The sequence below is a fragment of the Notothenia rossii genome, assembly GCF_949606895.1.
Source record: "Notothenia rossii genome assembly, chromosome: 6".
Lineage (NCBI taxonomy): Eukaryota > Metazoa > Chordata > Actinopteri > Perciformes > Nototheniidae > Notothenia > Notothenia rossii.
In genome coordinates this window covers 32,075,210-32,088,676 of record NC_136909.1, presented here as the reverse complement: position 1 = coordinate 32,088,676, position 13,467 = coordinate 32,075,210, and the positions used below count along the sequence as shown (strand labels likewise).

The 13,467-nt window shown below is 38.2% G+C and overlaps 2 long non-coding RNA genes across 2 annotated transcripts in view; one reads left to right on the top strand and one right to left on the bottom strand.

Moving 5' to 3' along the window:
- Window positions 1-8,189, top strand: part of LOC307044809 — a 449,985-nt gene extending 441,796 nt beyond the window's left edge. The window contains exon 2 of the long non-coding RNA XR_013809694.1: window positions 7,255-8,189. This is a non-coding gene — a long non-coding RNA (uncharacterized lncRNA). The remainder of the gene's footprint in view (window positions 1-7,254) is intronic.
- LOC307044808 lies at window positions 3,066-7,234 on the bottom strand. Its single transcript, XR_013809693.1, has 3 exons — window positions 3,758-7,234; window positions 3,360-3,427; window positions 3,066-3,109 (listed from the first exon to the last, which is right to left on the bottom strand). It is a non-coding gene; the product is annotated as an uncharacterized lncRNA (long non-coding RNA).
- Window positions 8,190-13,467: the final 5,278 nt, after the last annotated feature.

Sequence of the window (13,467 nt, the reverse complement as noted above, 5' to 3'; positions counted from 1 at the left end):
TTCAACATTTTCTCTACTTATATTTAGTTGTTTTGTATAAAACTGTCCCATTACTTTGGGTTGCTTTGGCTGAGTAGACGTCTGATGTGGTTTTGTTGACTTCAGCGTTCCTCTTATTCAGGGGTTTATATTGGTGCTGCGCAATGAAATAGTCCGGAAAATGTTTTGTATGTATTATATTTAAGGTATAAATCAGATCAAATTAGTTGAATTTACTATGCAGAAATTAAAATGAATAAAAGCTACACATATATCTAAGTTCAAAGCAATTGAAATGCATTCCACTCTAAGTAAATTAACTCAAAATATATTTTTTCAATTGAAAATGAATACTATCATTATTTGAAATAAAATAAAACCAGTAATATGTGTTGACAATATGCACAAATCAGGTGTAGAATAAGCAACATTTGATCATGAAACTATAATTATTCTCTTTGTGTGTATTTTTCTCACATTCTGGGACAAAAGGTGCTTTATCTTGAAAGCTTCATCACAATCAGTCCATCCTTTAAAGAGAATAAGGAAATGCATAGATCCAGACAGAGGTCCTTTATCTAATTGAAATGCTGGGGTATACTTAAGCAATAGCTCACGACAGGCGGAGGGTCGACAACCCCCTTAGCTGTGATATAATGAGCATATATCACGGCCTGAAGTGAGCTATTGCTTTTATAAAACGGTTACCAAGTGTGGCAATATGAAAGAAAAATACACATTCTAATTTAAATAGTTTTTAGTCCCTCCGTTGCCTTCTGCACAAAACATAGTGCGACCTGGTTGCTATGCAACGACACTAACAGCTGGCGAACATATTAGAGCGTTGATCCATTATTTGGCTGTTTATTTACATTAATGTGTGTTGCCGTTTATTGTGCACCCAATGAAAAACTGTCCAGCATAGTACAGTAGCATGGCTTACGTGGTCACTTGTATAGGTTGAGGTTGTTCGAGGCTGTTGCTTGGCGTGGCGAGAATATTGCTCCACTTTCTCCGGTCCCCGAGATTGGGCTTCCAGTAGCTCTGGAGAGAGCTTTCGCACCTGTGGCCACTAACGGTCATAATTTCTCTGCTTTGTTTCAAGACCCGCATCAGAAAGCTTTTGAATGGTGGTAAAAACTTTTAGTGGGTTTAGTTTATTCGTGACATCTTCACGTCTCCCAGCATGGTAAATGGTCACATGTTCACGTCTTGCCCTGATACCGGTTGAATACAGCAGTGTTATCTAATCCTGACCCTCAGTGTATATTTGTGTGTATTTTGTAGTTAAAGAAGGTATAAAGCCCACATCTGAAGGCATAAAATGTTTTTATACCTTAAAGATCTCCTACCATCAAACAATCAATTATTCAAAATACTTGAGGCTGGAGTCCCAAATGGTCTCAAAATCTACACCTGAAAGAGGCTTCCGTTAGACAGAGGTGAGCAATAAACTTTGTCCTATAAGATCTGTCGTTTTTGGAAAGTTCCTGACCCTGACCAGCTATGGGTGTCCCTATAAATTAATTTCTTAATTGATATCAATAGCAATGAGTAAAAAAAACAGCCTACAAAATCCGACAGATTTACTAGTTTTATCAATCATAACTTGTATCAATCACGACTGTATTGAACAATATTGTGAGTGCCTTGCTAACACTGTAAATGATGAAACAGATGTTTATAAACAAATACTTTTATTTTGATATCAAATATATTTATATATGATTTATTTATGAGATTTTTTAAATGAACTATTTCGTCAACAGAACTTCATAATTTACAACGACGAACATTTAGGACACTGTCATGTTTATATTCATGCGGTTCCCAGGATGGTGGCCAGGTCTTTTTGCTGAAAGAAAAACAAGGCAAAAAAAACCAGTTAGACATTTTTTTTTCAATTTCTGAAATATGTTGAGTATACAAAATCCTTTCAAATGTCTTCTCAACCCTAAGAAGGGCCATACACATAACGGTCTGTTTTCAAATCCTGGATGCTAGGCCGGTCGGTCGGGCCTTTAGTGCCTACTCTTGTTCCGACTTTCCAAGGAAACTGAGGGTGATCCTTATGCTGCTAAGCTTCCATAACCAGCTAACTCTCCACCGAAATGTATTCAGCGTGTTTTTTTTTTTTTAATGTTGTCTGTGAGACAGCAGTGTTTTAAACGTTGTTTACCCCAAACCATACTGCATTATTTTTAATTCTATGATAAGCAGTTCACCTGATTCCTTCAACAATAATGATGACCATAACTGCATATTGGACATTGTTGACATTCGAGCTGGTCACAATTTAGCATGTCATTTAAGTCTTCGTAACTATTTAGTAAAAACACACTTAACAGTAGATTTAGGTGTTGACAAAGCTACATCCCTCTTTAGGCTATCACCAATGCCACATATTAAAAAGGGCCCAATAGTGCTTTTTGGGGTTTTCCATTTCCAGTAGTGTGTTGATTACGTAATTGTGAATGTAAAGGCACTGCAAAAGCTGAATAGAAAAAGTTCCCCCAGAGTTTCTCTCCAACACACTTGCCTGAAACTAATTCCTACATTAAACGTAATAGACTAAGGGGCGGGACGTATCCAAGCGGTTGGCTCTGGCTTCAGACAGAGGGTGAAAAGAGGTGCAGCATCACAGGCAGTATGAGAACAATAAAGAGCTTTTTGAACATTTAAGCAGGAAAAACGTAATACTAATGAACCTGGAAATTAACAGACTATGTCCTCTTTAAGTTCTCTTAGTCTATAATTACAAAGCAACCCTGATTTCTGAACTTAAAATGGTGCAGGTGCTTATTATATGAACTTAAATAACTCGCAATTCATGGCAAAACTGACTTCTTAAATAGATAGATAGAGATTTATTGTCTCCCTTGGGAGAGATTTGCCTTGGGAAGTCGAGACAATACACATAAACACAGGTATACATATAGAACAACCAGAGTCACAGATACACTACAAAGATCACATGGCATACATAAGGTATACAAACATACAGGTGTACACATTACACTCCATTATTAATTAGGCCGAACTGTCAATTTATTGACAGTTGAGTTAAACAAGAAATCTAAACTTGCCATGCAGGGCAGGGCAGCCAATGGACCAGCACTTCTTTACAGCCCTTTGAAACAGAAGAGAGGACAAAAACTAAATATTAATTATTTTAATTTATAATTCAATACTTCATTGCATTTCATCCCCCAGGATTTTAAAATGGTAAATGTTTGGATTAATGTAAGACCTCCCAGAGAACAGCTCAACATGTAATTGTTGAATTTCTGACAAAATTCAACAATTTGAAAACTATTATGTTTGTTGTGTTGAAGGTCCATACCTGTTGTGTACTTCATGCAAACAATATAGCTACTAACCTTGCTTTCACGTGTCTTTGACACAGATTGCACTGGAAACGCGTCCAGTTTGCTGTGATATTCACACACTGTAAAGAAACATGAAATTAAATTGTCCATAAATCCAAAACTTGATATCATGTATGGTCTTGCAAACTTTTAAGTTGGGTTTTCAAATTGAAAAACACCATTTGTAAGGCCTCAAACAAATGCATGTCATCATTTCCCCATACTTTATATGACATAATGCACCTCTTGGGTACCACAAATGACCACATAGTGAACCACAGATTATCTCCATGTGCCACAAAGCTTTTTTTAGGAATCAAAAGATTCAATTAAAAACACATCTTCAACTACTATTATGTTAGAAGTTGTATTTTTTTACAGATCTGAAATGCCTGTATTTCTTTTCATACCTTCCTCCTTGTTTTGTTTTTTCTTGCCTCGTTTCTTTTTTGCTGATATTTTAACAGCTCTCTTTCTATAAAGAGAAACAAAAAACAAGTGTTAATTGCAATAGTCATGTGGTGTGTGCTTTGCAAACCAGGGAAGTACTTGCGAGAACACTTACATTTTAAGAAAAAGTTGGAAAAGCAAAGAGTGAAAAATCTTCTGGCTTACAGGCCAGTTGGTGGTGCTACCTTTTTTTTTACACTGGTACTTTTTTTAACCGTTCTGTATCTCATATTGTATAGAGTCAAGATTTTCCTCATTGTTCTACATCATATATTTTAGTGGGAATGCTGTTAACAGCATTCCAACTAACTGTTATTCTACGCACGAAATTGTTATTATTATTCCGCCGGTATTTTGGCCCTCTTCTCCTCCCGCATTGAACATCGCAGAAACTCCGTTCAAACATCAAAACGTTTAGCTCGGTCGGGAATCGATGGCTATTACTTTTCTCATTCATAACTTTCATAATTCCAGAGATAAATCCCATAATACATCACATTTTTAACATTGAAGTCAATGGAGAAAATCTTCAGACTTCAACAAATCTTCATGCAATTCAACTGCTAACTGTTCATTTATTTCACTCAGACACCTCATTCCAACTTTAAAATGTTACACATCTTTCTGACATTATTTGTGTAAAACAACTTTTAAATCTGATTCTCACTTTTAGAGATATTAAACATTGTTCAGACCTTGTTTTAGAGGTTTTCTTCACATTTTAACATTAACTAGAGTGTGTGATGTCACAGCTAGAGTGGAGGACAGCTTGAAATTCGCATTCATATTTTTTTTTTAAACTGCCATAATTCCCAAACCCTACATTCCTGAGACATAATTTATCATGAGAAACGTAGGAAAACATCTCGTAGCTTGAAAAATGAAAAATAATAAAGCAAAAATAATTAAACAAAATGCTTTTTGAGGGCATGAAGTGACAAAAACGTTCAACATTCCTCCATTAAACCCCATTGTAATTTCAGGCAGATATTTCCTCACGGTAGCAGCCTCACACCTTTAGTTAAACTGCCAAAAAGGCCACATTATTAACCCGAAACTACACAAAAATTACACTTCACATACTCAACTTCCTTGACATGCTTCACGTTTTGAAATTTCACAGATATCTGTTACGGTTCTTCCACAAAACGTTCACATGTAAGAGGTTCATCTCTCATTCAGAACAATGAAGCCTTTGAAGTCTAGGCACCTCGTTAGCTCAACTATAAACACCTGTGCAATGGAACACGATGATGTCATCACTCCAACTGACATGCTCAGAGCAGCAGACTTCAGATAGCAGTGTGCAAACAGTCCAGCCGTGAAGACATCTATGGGACAGTTTTGGGATTTCTTCAAATGCCGTTGCCATGGAAACGCATCCCTCGCCATAAAACATGATGTCGCTATAAGTCCAATGGACACGGTCCAATCGTCCCCCAATCTTCACTTGTATATCATTACATTACATTACATTACATTACATTGCATTTAGCTGACGCTTTTATCCAAAGCGACTTACAATAAGTGCATTCGACCAGGAAGATACAACCTTTAAGAAAACAGAATCATATAAGTACATCAGGTTTCATAGAGCCAAACATTTCAAGTGCTACTCAACTGGCATTTAGAAAGCCAGCCCTTTATTAGTATATAAGTGCTTTGTTAGTAATTCTATATATAAGAACATATCACCGTTCCATGCCTCAACAGCTCTACGCCAAATCTGAGATCTAGCCATATACGGTTTCCATGGAAACGCATCCTCACCATAAAACATGATGTCGCTATAAGTCCAAAGGACACGGTCCAATCGTCCCCCAATCTTCCCTTGTATATCACCGGTCCATGCCTGTGGGACATTTTCATTTAGGGACTGGAAGAAACCTGCCGCCCCAACTCAGATGTTCAATCTGACCATTGATTGACAGTTTTAGATTTAACCTGCTCCCTATCTGGGGATAAGATACTGTTTGATTAATGTTGACATGTTTCTAATATTGATTGAGTTATAACAGGTAACACAGATGCAGAATCAGTGGCCAAGGGGCTACTGAGAGAGGTAATTCCAGAATGAGAATGAGAAGGTGAACTGGGATAATGAAAACAATTTGGTAATATTTCAACAGGTATTAAAGTAACTGAGGTTTGAAATGTAGAAAGAACATATTACAGCTAAGTTAAAACATAGTAATGTAATGAGATAGAATTTAATTTAGACAACATCTTGTAACTAGCCTGGTAAAGAAGTAAAAGCCATAGACTGTTTAGATCATTATGGGGATGTACATTTAATTTAAAGTCATAATAGATAGACATTTGATGACAGTATGTTGGATTTCTGTATTCATTTTTCAGCTTGATAATATCCAAGCAGTGAGAGGTAGAAGCAGTCTCGCCTGGAAATTATTCACTTTGTCAGTATCATGATTTTAGTTGTTTTTAATCCATAACATTAGTGTGTTCCAATACCAGAGACATTAGCAGTTCATATTATATTTAGATTTTAAATGGGATCTCAAGGATTTCATTTAAAATAACACAGATGCTTGTCAGGAATTCAGAGCTATTGAGATATGTTATTTAGTTCACCTGAAGATGTTGGGGTTTATTTTGTTGACACAGGCCAAGTATTAGAATTCTGAAGCGGCCTACCAGTGGTGGGTCAAACCCCTGAGGGCCCAGAAGCCCTGAGCGTAGACTTGAGGGTTGGGTATCAGATTTCTCCACACAGGTTGCTGACGCCAAAAGGGGGACCCGAGGAGCAGGAGGCCGACACAGCGGAGTTCGTCAGGCCTACGTGACTCAACCCCAGGCTCTCCGGCCTCTACAGAGTGACCCAGAGGACATCTCATGCCGTCCGCCGAGGAGCAAAGGGGGACATCTGGTACTACTGGAGCCAGTGTGCGGCGAGGAACACTCCGGCTAGGACCTTGGAGGACATCAGGATGGACCTGGCTATCGTCAACGCGGACATCCCTACAGCAGACGACTTGGAAGCAGGCATCAGCGGACTGGAGGAGAAGGACCTCGCGGACATCCCTACAGCAGACGACTTGGAAGCAGGCATCAGCGGACTGGAGGAGAAGGACCTCGCGGACATCCCTACAGCAGACGACTTGGAAGGAGGCGTCAGCGGGCTGGGGGACTTCTCGAGGCAGCAGAGGAGTCTACTTCTCTCTGATCAGATTAATCAGTTCCACCTTTGAAGGAAAGGCCGCATCTCCCCCTCCCTATCAGCTGCCCTTGTTGGCGTATTCCGCTGAGGGGGGGCCCTGATGATTCAACAACACGCAAGGATGCTGCTTTCTGGCACTCAGGCTCTCACTCTGATAGTTTCTTCACTGTCATTGGAGGTTGTTTTCTGTTCTCAAAGATTTAATGAAGGGGGACAGACACAGTATCAAAGAAGGACAGTAGTTTGTTTCAAATGTCGTATGTGTGTTGGTCTCGTGAGGCGAGACCAAAAAGGGGGAATTGAAGGATTATTTGAAGGATTAAAGTAACGTGTTATGGCAGGAAAGTTCAATCTGGTATATTCATTTTAATGTCACCTTATATAGACTATGTGTTAAACTTGTGATTTCTGCATTGAGTGACTTCTGCCTAGCAGATACCAAGAAGAGGCCCCTAGGGTCTCTCTGTTAATAATCAATAGTCCTTGCAATTAACAGGGGAAGTCCCAGATACATTTTCAGATAATGTAGTTAAAGTCTTGTAGAATTAATGTTTATCGCCTACACATCCTGCAGGCCTGGAGACTTGGGTCACCCAGCAGTAACCAAGATAAACGTCCTTTTGAGCTTATCAATAAAATGTATTCATTCCTAGTAAGCTGACTTTGGGGTGAAGGGAAGTTCAGGGAAGCCATTAAGCCACAAGAACAATTAAACTTCTGTTAATCAACCAAAACTCATGACTTTCAGGGGACAGGACATTCAGACCTATAACAAGGGTCACTTCCTAGAGCATATGTGTGTGTGCTGGCTGCAAGATGTGAAATAAGATAAGGAAACTTGTTGTTTAGAGCAGGTTCGTACCAGACACCAAAAGGTGTCTGGTCTTCGTCAAACTGAATGAGACTTTTTGTTTCCGGGTTTCTTCTTCTGTGTCGCACTGATTGGGTGCGACAGGCCATGTGTTGGTCTCTGCCAATAAGATGACCTCTGGGGGAAAGCACGTACACACCTCCTCCTGTGTTTTAGTATGAAAGCCTGTGTTTTCCTTTGGTTCGCGCTCTTGTTTTTCACCGGCCGTTCCTGAGACCTGTCTCACACGGTAGTGGAACCTGAGCCCGGAGTACTCTGCAGAGTGCTTCGTGATTAGGAGATTGGGTGATGTATTTGTATTGTTACCTTGTATCATTAAAGCCGGATTATTGTTTCACTTGCATTCTGGTGTTTCTTAATCCCTCCTTTTTAACGAATTTACCCAGTTTAGCAAACGACACGCGGAGACGAGGTTGGTTTTCAACATCCTCCAAATCTCCAACATGCCTCAACAGCTCTACGCCAAATCTGAGATCTCACCATATGCGGTTTCCATGGAAACACATCCTCGCCATAAAACATGATGTCGCTATAAATCCAATGGACACGGTCCAATCGTCCCCCAATCTTCACTTGTATATCACCGGTCCATGCCTCAACAGCTCTACGCCAAATCTGAGATCTCACCATATGCCGTTTCCATAAAACATGATGTCGCTTTAACTCCTATGAAAATGTTCAAAAAGTGCTCAAACTTCACATGTGTGCTAACAGTTCAGCCGTGAAGACATCTACGGGACAGTTTTGAGATTTCTTCAAATACCGTTGCCATGGCAACACAATGCTCGCCTTGAAACACGGTTTTCTCATAACTTCAGTGAAATCGCTCCAAACGCCCCAAAACTTCACAGGTTTGGTAACGATGCAGCCATCAACGCATCTAAGCGTGTTATAGGGGGTCATCAAATGCCGTTGCTATGGCGACAGATCATTCGCCATCAAGTTAGTTCAGAAGTTTGCAGTTCAAATATTCTGCTGCTTTTCCAAGCCTTTTTACTTTCTTTTCTTCTCTCATCACACATTCAAGCCCCCAGTATTTATGTATCATTTCAATCTCAAGTCTTCACTTTCCTCTTACACATTACATTTCAGCATAGCAGTTTAGCATCAGCTTTTCAGCATAAAGCATTCGCAATAGCAATTTCTTCAGGAATTGCATTCTCTAGTCTATATTGATACCTACCTGTTGGTTGCTTTTTTCTCTGCCTCAAACTCTTCTTTCTCCACTTCCACCACCTGTTCTTTCTCCTTGCCTGCCTCCATCTCTCCTGCCACCACCGGTCCAAACTCTTCCTCTGAGTCTTTCTGTCCCTCAAGCTCTCCTCTCTCCAGTCCTTCACTCGCTAATCTGTCTGTCTGTGTTTCTATGTCCCCTTCTGTCTCCATCTCCTGCATCTCAGTAGTTCCCTCAGTCTCATCCATTTCACCTCCCTCCCCCTGTTCTGTCTGGTCATCTTCTTCTCCAGTCCTTTCATGCTGGCCTAGACCCTCTGTCTCAGGATCCCATGCTTTGAAGTTAAACAAAGCAGACAAACAAGACATTAAAGATGTAGTGCGGGGTTGAAAATATGATTAACCAAAAAATATTAAAGTTTAACAAAGAAAAAGGAATAAATGAATTGCCCAAAACCAATTTAGGTTGTCTAAAATATTATCTGACTGACATTTCTATCTGATCCATCTGGATAGGTACACAATACAGGATTAAACTTAATAAAAAATCATGAATGTGCTGTGAACTACCTTCTAAAAAGCCTTCAAAAAAGGCAAACAATTTTTTCCAGGACCGCATGGGCTACCAGTGGCAGCTCGAAGGGGCACTGGAGCTGGGCCGTCCACTTCTTATTTTTATTGTGGTACTTCCCCCAGAAGAGGAGAGGAAAGTACCCAAGGGCCTTCAGTTTTTCGACCTTAAAAACAAAGAAAAACACATAGACAAACATCACACAAATAGATACAGACAGAGATAGATTTTCCAGGCAGTGTTAAAAAGGCAAGACTTTAAAAAAGAGAGTTGGCAGTCCACTCTCTATAGTGTGTCTTAATCAGAGAGAACCATCAGAGCAACACCACTACTATTCTCTAAAGAGACAATTGTGTTCCTGTTCTGTTTTGCCATTCATTAGCATCCGCCATGAAGTTATATTCACTCTACCACATTACAAGTGAACCAAAGGAGACACCTCTTAACCACACCGCATTGGCCGTCAGCCATGTTTTTGTGGTGTGTCCCGCATCATTGGCATTTTTTGCCATTCCCAACAACCTTTGCTGATGATTCAACATGTTGAATTGGCAGCAGAGCTGTCTCCAAAATAAGCTACCTTAAGGAAATCTGTGCACAAGAAGAAAAACGGACTTCAGGAAAACTAACTACTACAGTCCAAAGGCTCACACAAAGTCTTTTAATTTGTTATCTCATCTGGTCGTTCTATTACTCAGATATTCCCAAAATGAAGCTGAGTGGAGAGTGTTGTGAAAATGTTTTAAAGAGTGTATCAGAAAAATTGCCTTTATTTCTAGAGCCTTATGTATTTTGTTGTCCCTTTTGAAATGAGGAAGACATACTTCTGCCTACTGCTGTTATGGAGAGTAAAATCCTCTTATGCAGGTGCAGAGTGTAAGTGAGAGTTGGCAGTAGGTTTTAATCTGTGGGGCATTTGACCTTCTGGCTTAAACGTAGGCAACGTGAGGATACCATACGTTGCTAGTAGTTCTTTGATGTTGGTTGGTGAGTCAGAAAATTTAGTCTAAAATTGCTTTGGGGGGTGGGGATGAATGGCAAACAATGTTGACAGGGCTAAAGTCAATGTATCGTTTTTTATATTTATACTAGCTAATTATTGAAATATTGCAAATGCATTTGGGTTAATGAAATCTTGACACATAATTGAATGACATTTCAAAAGTTGTTCCTTCCCTGTATGATATAGATTCAATTAATATTTCTCTAATGTTGTGGGACAGTAACCTTCAATGGCTGACCAAAATTAAATTAAATGTTTATTACCATCAGGGCAGAATTATCGAAGATCTTCGATTGATTTCTCGACCAGTGTACTTTTTCGGCCCAGTCTTTTGCTTTCTGCCGGAAATCCTTCATACGGGCCGTGTGCCTTGATTTCAGCTCCAACATCTTCCCACACTGAGGAAGTGATAGGGAAAGAGGGAGTAGGGAGGACATACTTACTTTTTATGATAGAAAGACAGTTATAAACAGTTGGGAAAAACAAAGTATTGCTTATTTCTTTCTTTTAACTATATATATTATAATACTTCACAAAAAAATAAATCGGAAAATCAATTAAATTCAACTGATTGTACAGACTGACAAAATATGCTACCGAGTAAATGTACCGGATCATTTATTCAGCAGGCTAACCAAGTTAGGATATCTAATTAACAGTATACAGAGGGGCCACATTCACTTTATCTAACTATTTGTAGCAATTCACATTTTAATTGACACTATGAATGTCCATTATATGGCCTCATATATAATCATAATAAGATATTATTCATTTTTTTAAATCAAATTTTTTTTTATTTAAAAGAACCAACAGTCAAATGGAACATTTCAATGGAACAGGCAAATGCAGTAAATGTAATGTTCTAAAAAACACCTACTGTGATGCACATTTATGGAGTGACAAAACTCTTTCCGGCTTTTGTTAGAAAAAAGTCACCACTTTGTTTCGCCACTTTTATTGTATTGGGTTTTGCAGAAAACAATGAGATATTTATAGGCAAAACTAACTGCCATTTATGTATGAAAAATTGCTTTGTCCGAGAGACAGTATAATAGACTGTATTATGAATACTTTAGTAGACATATATATATATATATATATATAGTTATATTTACCTTTGTGCATCTACGATTTGCGCAGTTTGATTTTTTCAAACAATGGGGACACTGTCTTTTTGTGGATCCACCTGGCATTGTTGCTACATTATGAACAAAACAAAAACATCACATGTATCACATATAGTTATTGGCATGACACAAAACAAAAATTCTTCCATATAACCATGTATGATTACTAAAGTCAAATTATATAATCCAAATGATGTTGATTGTATTCAACTTCAAAATAATGTTAAGTGTGATATCAAAGTTAAATTAGTAGCACTTTAAAATTCACAAATTCCAGTGTAATATCATAAAGTAACTTTCAATTTCTGGTAATAGTCAGTACGTATTGTGTAATCTTTTTTTGGCATGATAAGATGTTTTCTATTAGCTATCATCATAAACCTCAAATCATGTTTGTTCATAAAATGTATCTGTTATTGCGTGATATAATGCATGTTTTTTGAGATAGAGACTCTACTGTAGTCAAACGAGTACTTAATATTAAATTGCTGTTATGTTCCTGAAGTAAATATTCATATATTCAGTGTTATTCATAATTTTCTTTTCGATTTTTATTATAGAGTAATACAAACATTTTTTTAATTTCTATTATTCAGATACTCTTTTGAGCTACTGTTGATATATATATATATATATATATTTGATGTTTATGCTAATTATTTGTATTGTATTTTATATTCCTCCTACATATTTTTTATTAATTTGTAATGTCCAATAACACTGGGCTGCAACGAAATAATTTCCCAATTTGGGATGAATAAAGTATCTATCTATACACTATTCGTTTAGGTTAAAAGCATGAAATGTACATACGATTTAAATTATAAATTACATATCCATATAGGCCTACTCCTAAACTCACAGTTTATGTGGACCGGATCGTGTATCGGCTAGCGCAGGGGTCTGCAACCTTTTTGACCAAAAGAGCCATTTTGCTCCTTTTTCCAAAACAAAAATTGTCTGGAGCCGCAAAGCATATTTCATAGCTTGATAGCTAATAAAGTTGTATTTATTGTTATATCAGACAAAAACTACAGTTGTATTACATTGTATAAAACTGTTAACCTCTAATAAGAAACAAAGAACTCCTATAAGGAGAATTAAAAATAATACACAGGCCTACTTTAAAATAAATTAAACACAGCACTTGGGTAGTCCTCTGCACATTTGAAGGAAACAAATATATAATTAAAATGTGGCCACTTTGAAATAAATAAAACATATAGCTGCACCCTAAAAAGAGTTAACGGTGGGGTAGGTAAGAATGGAGAAAACAGCTCGAGTGCGCTAGAATTTGAAAATACACAACGGGAAAAAATCTGCCTCTTCCTTCAGACTTCCTCACAGAGCCCCTCCTCCAACACACACGAACGCGCACATGACCAATGAGGGCACGAGATAAGTTTGTGCACAGAAGGAAGGCTGACAGGCAGGTAGGCCATCCAGTTATTTTAGCCGGCTCAGATGATTGGTCGTGCTTTTTACAGCGCTACGGCTTCCAGAGATTAATTTGTGTATGTATTTATTGTCAAAGCATTTCATATATTCATTGCTATCGGGATGTTAAGAGCATTCCATGGAATATAACAAAAAGTCTTTTCTGAAATAATTTACATACCCCATTAGCAGCGTTCACACCGCAGTACTTTTCCCACTTTAGTTCCGATATAGTTCAGAAATGTCGCGTTCACACCAAAAAGAGCCGGAACTGAAATGAGTTCATCAGAACCTTTTTACCCCCTTT